This window comes from Antechinus flavipes, chromosome 3 (genome assembly GCF_016432865.1).
Source record: "Antechinus flavipes isolate AdamAnt ecotype Samford, QLD, Australia chromosome 3, AdamAnt_v2, whole genome shotgun sequence".
In the NCBI taxonomy this organism is placed as follows: domain Eukaryota; kingdom Metazoa; phylum Chordata; class Mammalia; order Dasyuromorphia; family Dasyuridae; genus Antechinus; species Antechinus flavipes.
In genome coordinates this window covers 366,532,589-366,543,220 of record NC_067400.1, presented here as the reverse complement: position 1 = coordinate 366,543,220, position 10,632 = coordinate 366,532,589, and the positions used below count along the sequence as shown (strand labels likewise).

General features: G+C 32.3%; 1 pseudogene; it reads right to left on the bottom strand.

Annotated features, from left to right (window-relative positions):
• Positions 1–938: 938 nt before the first annotated feature.
• Positions 939–1,505, bottom strand: LOC127557248 (40S ribosomal protein S8-like; annotated as a pseudogene).
• Positions 1,506–10,632: the final 9,127 nt, after the last annotated feature.

Here is a 10,632-nt window from a genome sequence, read left to right as displayed (position 1 = left end):
TCAATTCATATTGACCAACAATTCATATTCACTGTCCAGGCCTGACACTTTCACTGACAATAACATGCTTAGAAGAATTTGCTATTAAGTAAATGACTTCAAAGACTCTTCTACTCTTCTATTTGTAAAACATCTTTGACTGGGTTTGCTAAGTGTGTGACCCCTGGTTAATCTATTAACTTCTGTGAACTCACTTTTCTCATCAACAAAATGAGTTTCTACTTCAGTTTGTCATGAGTACCAAATGAGATTATGTACATAAAGCAATAAATGAATGCCATTTATTATCCCAAATGAGGCACACGTGCTCTCTTCCTCCCTCCCTCTCTCTCTCTCTCTCTCTCTCTCTCTCTCTCTCTCTCTTTATATATATATATACATATATGTATATATATATATTTTAATAGCTTTGTTCTATAAGTTCTATAAATTTGGCAGAACTTGTCTCAGAGATATAGCATGAAATTATTGACATTTGACTTGGGATAAGGGGAAAAGAACACGTTTTAAAAAATGATTTGTTGCAGGGACACAGGGTGAGTCCAATTTATGTTGCCGTGATTCTTCACACAGAAGTGTCAAAGAGCAGTCTGGAAATCAGAGGTGAGAGTGTAACACTTTGACCATAGGAGCTTCCTTTGAATTTGTTGGGGCTCCTCTCTCTGCAGATCTCAACCAGAGAATTTTTTTCAGATATTATCTCATTCTTTTTGCTGATCAGGATGACATGAGGAGGTTATTGGGCTCTGAAGACAAAGGAAGTTTCTGAATCTTCGAAGAAATAAAGAATCTTAAGGTTGGAAGAAACATTCAGAGATTTCACTCCTAAAAGGCATCATAAATGTTTTTCAAAAGAATTTTTTTTCTTTTAACAATCTGGGGATTTATTCCATTTATTCCCTTTATAATACATGTTAGTTAGGATTTATTTGCCCCTCTCAGGTGTTGATCTTTCTTAAGTAAAAATCCAAGCATGTAACCACCTGGCTGATCAGACTGACCTGGCATTGATGCAACAGAGGCAAGGAGCTTCCCTCTAGAGCAAACGAATGAACATATTTTGGTGTTTTTCTTCCACTCCTCCTATTCCCTCTGCATCTTTTTGGGCTGCTTTTTATTTAAAATTTCTTCCTCCCCTGGGGTAAGCTTTGCTCCCTTCTTCCAGCACAATGGCAGGATGTAGTGGGACTCCTACCATTGGAGATACAAGATGCTATCGATGAGCCTGATACAATTCTTCACCATTCATTGTCCAGACCAGCTCATTGGCAGATGCATTGGCAGACCACAACAATAATCCTTATTTTTTGGGTACAGCCCATCTCCATCTTCAGCATCCTGTACTTTTTCTAGCCTTCACGGACTCACACATTGAGGATGTGGTGAAGGCTGATCTTGATGTTGCTGGATGAACAGCACAGTTCATAATTGTGCTTCTTGTGATAGGACTTGTGCTAGCCCTGGGTCTTGTGGCACTTGTGCCAGTTGTCCTGGAAGGTCCCCATGGTCTGCAGGAACTGCAAAGAAATAAAGAAATTCAGAATATAAAATTATTGGTAGAGAAAAATTTTGCACAAAAAACAAAGCTATTCTACTCCAGTGGAGACCTGCTTGTTTTTCCCTGATTATTCTAAGTACTAATTTCTGTCATGTTCTTGTTAACTGGTTAGTAACGTCTTTTTAACTGCAGCACTCTTATTGTGTGCTTATAGCTTTCCTAAGCTAGTATTAGCTAATGCACATTAAATCCAGACAAGATAAAGATGACTGGTTTTGTGTTTTTAAAAGGTACTTGTTTGGCAAGCTTTTTTTCTGGAATTTTGGGATAGAATTTGGTAGTTAAAACATGTGGAAAAGCAAAAACAAAACAAAACAAAATCTAAAGTAAACTGAATTAAACCAAACTAAACTAAATGAATGGAATTATGTTCTTTCTATTCTAATATCAATCAAAAGCATTTTGAAATATTGTTTTCCTCAATTCATCTATATGATAAAATAAAAACTTAGACCCATATTAAGTCCCTTCACTGACTTTAGACTACCTTTACAGCTCAATTAAATTCTATTTACCTTTAAGCATCCTACATTTTTGTGATGCTTATTGACCGACTGACAAAATGGAACACTAAGTGGTCTTTCTCCTGGCGATTTTCATTGCAAACATATATTATACATACATTATTGCCTAATATGTAGTGTTTGAAAAACTATATAAATATTAGTTATTATTATTCTGTGTATAGCCTAATTAATATGATTATGTGTTATGCTCATTGCCTTGTGGATCAGAAACTAAGATAATGGGTAACTTCTTTCTTGTCCTACTTTTAAACTTTTGCTACTCAGACTTCTCTTACTATTTATTCTTAGCCAAATTCTTATCTTTTTGATTTAGCTGAGCAAAGAGGATGATGGATAGCCCTCTTATACTTACGAGAAATATAGAGAGGGGCTGTCTTCTGATTCTCTCCAGCTTTCTGATTTCTGGTGCTCTGCACACTTTTATTTAGGATGTAAATCTGCTTTCCAGCTGCAACAGTTTTGATTAAGTTGTGGAAGTTATTTGGTGAAATTCCAGCCAAACTTTCAAGGTCTACAGTGAATCTGTATTTTATTTAGTTTCACAACTATCTTTAGCTCTACTAAAAAAAAAAGTTGTATACCCTCCCATTCTTTAGACCCAGCACTTCTGAACCCCCCCTAGAGAACCTTCAGTTTGGGTCAGAGTTGAAATTTCTCTATTTCCAATAAACAAAGAATAGGCACGTAAGTGCTTTGAATTATTTCTCCCTAAGTCTACAATGTAAGAAAATAATGTTGATTTTAGTATCATCTTTCTGCTCACAGTTCCCAGATTTATATTTGGGTGCCCAGTTAATCCAGGGGTATCACTAGTAATATTTTAAATGGCATGACTGTCACTACTAGTTGGATATGCCAGAATTTTTTGACGTTTAATATAGATAATTTTGTGTTCTAGCTCACAGTTCCTAATACCCAAATGTCTGATCTAATTTCTTGGATCAAATTCTTAACTCCCCCAAAAGCACATTTAAATGAAATAAAATCAAAACTCTCTGAAATATGTACCTATGGTCTTAATCATTGATGGCAAAGAATGTAGCCTCTGGGTATTTTTGGTTTATATTATGTACTCAAAAAGCATCAAACAGAAGGCTCGATCATCTGTAGGGTGTAGGTCTCTATCTCTGTCTCTCTCTTTCTCTGTCTCTGTCTGTCTGTCTGCCTGTCTCTGTTTCTGTCTCTCTCTCCCTGTCCTTCATCTATTTTCCCCTCATTTTATTAGGTTTTATATTTCTTTGTTCAGGCTATACTTTCCCTACTTATACTATCTCAGGCTTTTTGATATTATGTTCAGAGCTAAGGTTCACTCCATTCATTAAGTTTTGCATTGAATCTAAGGATGGACTATTCAGGAACCCCAGGATTCTTTCCTATCTATTTTCAGAATCCTCAGATTTCAACTTGAAACAGACAAATAAATCTGAAAGGCAAATCTGAACATGTCAACTCTCCATAACGTAGGAGGGACTTATATCTTTTTTTTTTTTTTTTGTCAAAATTCAAGATGTGAAGGAATTCATAGCTTTTTGCCTTTGGTTATGAACTTTTCATATGACTTTAAAGGCTTCTTGAAGGCAAGCACCTATTTTAGTTTTCTTTTATTTCCTTAATCTCCTAACTCAGTACTCTGAACGTATTATAGCAAGCATTTAATATATTCTTTTTTGGGGGGGGGCAGTAAATGATGGATAAAAAACTTGCAGGATTGGTGTGGTATAGAAGAAAGAGAACTGGCTTTGGAATCACAAGATATGGGCTGAGGTCTAGCTCTAATACTTAACTTGATGTTGTTAAGAAGAAAACACTTTGTAAAACTTAAAACTTTCAATAAATTTGATTTATTATTCCTATTATCATTACTGCCTATGATACTATTTCTACTGGTTCCCTGGCTTCCCTTATCTCCTGAGTACATTTAAAGTTATGATTTGCTTCCTTCATTCACACAGTTTATGGGTTCTTTTTTCTTTCCTTTTTCATATAATAGATCAAAAGAATTATCAGCTTTTTGAAACTTAGGTTTCTAATCTAAACTTTTTAAAGAAAGATTTATAAATAACTTCACCTTGTTTTCTTGTCCATTTTAATATTTTTTCAAACAGAACATAATATGACACAATATAACAATATGAAACATAGTGTTACAGAAGAGAGCACAATATATCTAAAAAGGTCAAAACATACATAATTTTCTCAAGAACTGACTTTGTTTTTTTATAACTTGATGCCACTGTTAAATTTTGCTCCATGGATTAGAAGTAACCACTAGATAGATATAAGCAGGTACCATAGGGATTCTAATTCAGAATAATGTCTGGTACAAAGAAACCCAATAACATACAGAATCATATGTTAATCTACAGAATCATAGATTAAGAATTAGAAAGATCCTTATAAACTTTTAAAAAAAATCATTAAACATTTCCTAGTTACATAAGAAAAAAGTTAACAATCTTATTTTTAAACTTTTGAGTTCTATATTCTCTCCCTCTTTTCCAATCCTCCCCCTACTTTGAGAAGTCAAGCACTTTGATTTTGATTATACATGGGAGACATGGAAAACATATGTTCATATTAGTCACGTTTCAAAAGAAAACAAAAGCAAAATAAAAATATTTTAAAAACATCTAAAGTTTAAAAAAAGCATGCTTTAATCCATACTCAGTTCTTTATTCTGTTTTTTTCTCTGGAGGTGAATAGCATTTTTAAATAGGGCTCATTTGGAATTGTCTTAGATTATTGTCATGATCAAAGTATCCAAGTCTTTAACAGTTGATCATCTTTACAATATTGTTGTTACTTTGTACAATGTTCTCTTGATCTTGCTCACTTCACTTTGTATGAAATAAAATAAATCTTCCAAGATTTGTCTGAGAGCATCCTGCTCTTTTTTTTTTTTAATGGCACAAGAGCATTCCATCATAATCATAAACTATATAACTTGTTCAGTATTCACCAATTGATGGGCATAACTTTGATTTCTAATTCTTTGCCCTATAAATATTCCATAAAAATTCTTTTGCTACTATGTATACATATTTGTATATTATGTATATTTGTTCAAGTAGGTCTTTGATCTGTTTGGAACACAAACCTAATAGTGGTATTTCTGGGTTAAAGTTTATATACAGTTTGATAGCCTTTTGGGCATAGTTCCAAATTGTTCTCCCAAATGGTTGAACAATGCATTAGTATTCCAATGTTTCCACATCCCCTCTAGCATTTGTCATTTTTCTTTTCTATCACATTAGTCAATCTGATTGGTAAGGTATTATCTCAGAGTTATTTTGATTTGCATTTCTTTAATCTCTAGTGATTTAGAGCATTTTTTTTTTCATGCAACTATTGATAGCTTTGACCTCTTCTGAAAACTGTTGGTATTCTTTTACCATTTATCAAACTGAAAATTACTTTTATTTTTATAAATTTGACTCAGTTTCAAAGAAACATCGCAAGTTTCATGTTTTCCACTTTCATGTTTTCCTTCTAATTGTGAACTAGTTTTGTGAATTCAAAATCTTTTAAATTTCAAGTGTTCAAAATTATCAAATTTACTTCTTATAATCTTTCCTGTATCTTGTTTGGTCATAACCTCTTCCCTTCTCCATAGATCCAACAAATGCATTTTTCTATATTTCCCTGAATTTACTTAAGATATCACCCTTCATGCCTAAATCTATCCATTTTAATCTTATCTTGATTTCTTGCTACACAGTGTGAGGAGTTGATCTCCTATAGACTATTCAATACAATCTCTTCATTTTTCAGATGAAGAAATAGAACTAGAATAAATGCCTTGTCAAAGGTCATATAGGTAGTGTGTTCACAGAAGTAAGCAGCAGAATGAAATTTGAACTTCAATCCACTGATTTAAAAACCAGTGCTTATTCTATTGTGCCACTGTTTTAAAATCTACTTCATTAAGATACATTAATTTCTTTTTATGTATACTGAGGTACTAGAGTGTAAGAAGTCATTTTTTTTTTTTGTAAAAGAACTAATTTCTTATCTTATTAATCTGGAAAGTAAATTTTAATTGGCTATGTTTTTTCTCTGTAGTCTACCAGACATTTGATCCATTCCTTTATCCACTGATTATCACTTGGTTTTGTCTGTTCTTTACTTTTACTTTTCTCTTCATTTAATGATTTGAGTGATTATTCTGTTTGGGCTTAAAATAGAGATTCATTTTAAAGTCTTGTCAGTTAGCCTTCACACCTTTAATGATACTTACTCTAGGCAATGAGAAAGATTTGTTTAAATTTCACAGTTTCTTTTTTTCTTTTTCTTCTTCTGTATGAAATATGAGGATACTTATACCAAATCAACATTAAAATACCAATTAAAAAAGTACCTCTGACTTTTTTGTTGGATTGTTTTTTTGGTTGTTGTTTTGTTTGGGTAACTGACAGATCTGTAAATGGGACTGGGAAACTGGGGCTTTAATCTAAAGTGCTGAATTTAGATGGTGCTAATAATATGTTTTATCCTTTAGCATATAGAAACAAGAGAGTTCAGCATGCATGTAATAATAACAATTAGTTGAAATAGGAAGCTATCAGATATCTTGTCCCCTCAACTGAGAATATATATTGTAATATTTGATTCAGGCATAGTTTGTGGTACTTTTCATTTTAAAAATCTGTAGTTAATGCCCAAAGGGCTATCAAACTGTGCATTCCCTTTGATCCAGTAGTGTCTTTACTGGGCCTGTAACCCAAAGAGATTATAAAAAAGAGAAAAGGACCCACATGTCCAAAAATGTTTGAAGCAACTCTTTTTGTAGTGGCAAAGAATGGAAAATTAAATGAATGCCCATCAGTTGGAGCATGACTGAGTAAGTTATGGTATATAAATATAATGGAATATTATTGTTGTATAATAAATTATGAGCAGTCTGATTTCAGAAAAGCCTGGAAAGACTTATGTGAACTGATGCTAAATGAAGTGAGGAGAACCAGTAAAATGCTATACACAGAAACAAGATTATTTGATTATCAACTGGGATGGACTTGGCTCTTTTCAACAATGAGGTGATAGAAGGCAGTTTCAATAGACTTGTGATGGAAAGAATTAATCACATGGAAAGAGAACTATGGGGACTGAACAGTATTTTCACTTTGGTGTTGTTTGTTTGCTTGTTTTTTTTTTTTTCCTTATTTTTTTCACCTTTTGATCTGATTTTTCTTGCACAACATGATGAATATGGAAATATACATAGAATTGCACTTTTAAGCTAAGAAAATCTATAGTTAACTGATTCACCCTGAATCATTCTGACATATTTGACTTGCTTATTAACTCTTGTAAGAACATCTAGAATTACCAGGTTCACCAAAATCCATGATTTTGATATGTATTCCACCTCAGAGTATACTTACTACATTCATTAAATCAGTTTAGCCTTCATTTGTACCAGAATTTTTATTTTGTATTATTTTTTAAATGCATAGAGTGGCAAAGATTCCCCTCTTGCCCACCACTTCCCCTCTCAACTATCCTAACCTATACCAATTAGTGTCATTCTCAGGCAGCTTGATTCCTACCCATTGATTACATCTTCCTCCAGGCATTTTAGGGAACCTAATCCAGTTTTAATCAAGCATTTTCTTAGTTGTACTTATTAATATCTCAGGAGACTTGGATAGACAGTGGGATTTAATTTTAATTCATAAACTTTTGAGTTCATGAACTTCTTTGACTCCATCTAAAAGCCAAAATATGTTTTAGTCTATGTTGCTGATAGAAATGCTCTCTTGGTACTCTGGGAAGGATACTGCATTATGAATTGGAAGCCTTAGATTTTAATTTCAACTCAGTTAATAAGTGGATGTATGATCTTTGGAAAGTTATTTCACTTTCTAAATAATCATTTCCTCTTCTTTAAAATAAGGAAATTGAATTGAATGATCTCTGAAGTCCCTTACAACGTTAATAACTTACAAATCTCTCAAGGAAAATATTGTCAGTATCCATTAACCATTTGGAACTTTGGATACTTTCATAAACAGTGCTATTGCATAGTGGGTGATAGTTTCTCATAAGTTATCATAGAACGATGGAAGCGAGATGATTTTTATTTGCCTTTAACCTTAGCTAAATTGAAACCACTAATCAAGTAATTGGATTTACCAAACTTTTTTATATTTATCATTCTGCTCTTGTTGGGCATTGGGCTGTTAATACATTATTCCATATGCATGGTAAGTTTGCTTGAAGGACACACAGTTCTATTTTTGTTCATTGTGATTTTGAGAATTAAGTAGTTTCTAGCATTGATTACTAACATATTACATTTTGATGTATTTCCTGTCATCCACTTAGAGTTTTGCTAAAAAGTCTGATTGCTGAAAGGTCTGATTGAGAAAGCAAGTGACAAGTTATGTATGCCCTAAAAGTTATGTATATCCTAAAGCTTGAGCTACTTGATCAGGAGAAAAAAAGTTAAAGTATTATTCTACCAAGATAATCATTTTTAAACATCAGGAGCAGGGCCTCACTTGTATAAGGAGATCCTGATGAGAAATTTCCTTTACTTATTCAGACAGGCATAATTTATAGTCTTATAGATTTTCCTTATGGAGTTAAGTAATAGCTTGTTCAATTTCTTTTTCTAAAATAGGACTATTTAAGTAATTTATTTCCTCCTCTGTGAATCTGGGAAATCTATATTTTCTAAGTATTTATCCATTTTACTTAGATGATCAGATTTATTGGCATACAGTTGGGCAAAATAGTTCCTAATTATTGCTCTGATTTCCTCTTCATTGGTGGAAAGTTCACCCTTTTCATTTTTGACACTAACGATTTGATTTTCTTCTCTTCTTTTTCTAATCAAATTAACTAACATCTTATCTATTTTGTTGGTTTTTTTTTTTCATAAAATCAACTCTTTGTTTTGTTTATTAGTTCAATAGTTCTCTTACTTTCCATTTTATTAATCTCCGCTTTTGTTTCAGAATTTCAAATTTGATATTTAATTGGGAAGGTTTAATTTATTCTTTTTCTAGCTTATTTAGTTGCATTTCCATGTTCATTGATCTTCTCTTTCTGTATTTTATGCAAGCACGTATCTAAAGATATAAAATTCCCCTAAGAACTGCTTTGGTTGCATCCTATAAATTTTGGCATGTTGTCTCATTATTCTTATTCTCTTGGATAAAATTATAGAGAGTCTATGATCTATTGTTTCACCCATTCAATCTTTAGAATTAGATTATTTAATTTCCAATTAATTTTTAGTCTATTTTCTCTGGTCTTTTATTGCATGCAATTTTTATTGCATCATGATTTGAAAAAAAATACATTTACTATTTCTGCCTTTCTGCATTTGATTTTAAGGTTTTTATTTTCTACTCCATGGTTAATTTTCATATAGGTTCCATGTACTGTTGAGAATAAAATATATTCCTTTCTGTCTCCATTCAATTTTTTTTCCAAAGGTCTATCATACCTAATTTTTCTAAAATTCTATTTATCTCCTTAACATCTTTCTCATCTTTCTTAGTATTTTATGGTTTGATTTATCTAGGTCTGAGAGATAAGGTTGAAATTCCCCACTAGTATTGTTTTGCTGTCTAATTCTTCTTGCAGCTTTCTTAATTTCTCCTCTAGAAATTTGAATTCTATACTATTTGGTGCATATATATTTAGTATTGATATTACTTCATTATCTATGGTAACCTTTAGCAAAATTTAGTTTTCTTCCTTATCTCTTTCAATTAGATCTATTTTTGCTTTTGTTTGATCTGAGATCAGGATTGTTACCTCTGTCTTTTTTACCTCACCTGAAGTATAATAGATTTTCTTCCAGCCTTTTACTTTTACTCTGTATGTATCACTCATCATTAAATGTGTTTCTTAAAATTAACATATTGTAGTATTCTAGCTTTTATTCCAGTCTGCTATTCATTTTTGTTTTATGGGAGAATTCATCCCCTTCACATTCACAGATAAAATTACTAACTCTATATTTTCTGCTTATTTTCCTCAAGTTATACTTTTATCTTTCCTTTCTCCCTTTCCTTCCCTATCAGTGTTTTGCTTCTAATCACCATATTCCTCAATCTACCCTCTCCTTTTACAACCCTTCGCCCTTTCTTAATTTTTCCCCCTTCTACTTCTGTACTATTAGCCTCCCCCTATTCTTTTCTCTTTCCTCTTCTACTTCCCTACAGAGTGAGAAAAGTTTCTTTATTAAAATAAATATGTCTCATATTTTCTCTTTAAGCCAAATCTGATGACAATAAGATTCACACAATGTTCATCCCCCTCCCTTCTTTTCCTCAATTATAAACGGTCTTTTTTGCCTCTTCATGAAATGTAATTTATCCTATTTTTACCTCTCCTTTCCTCTTCTTCCAGTGTAATCCCCTTTCTATCTTTAGTTTCTTTTTTATATCAGCACAATAAAATCAAATTATACCTACACCCTCCAAAAATACCCATAACAGAAAGTTCTCAAGAGTAAAAACATATCATTCTCCCTTATAAGGATGTAAACATGTTAACTTTTAAAGAAGCAATTTTTTCTTTTCTTTTTAC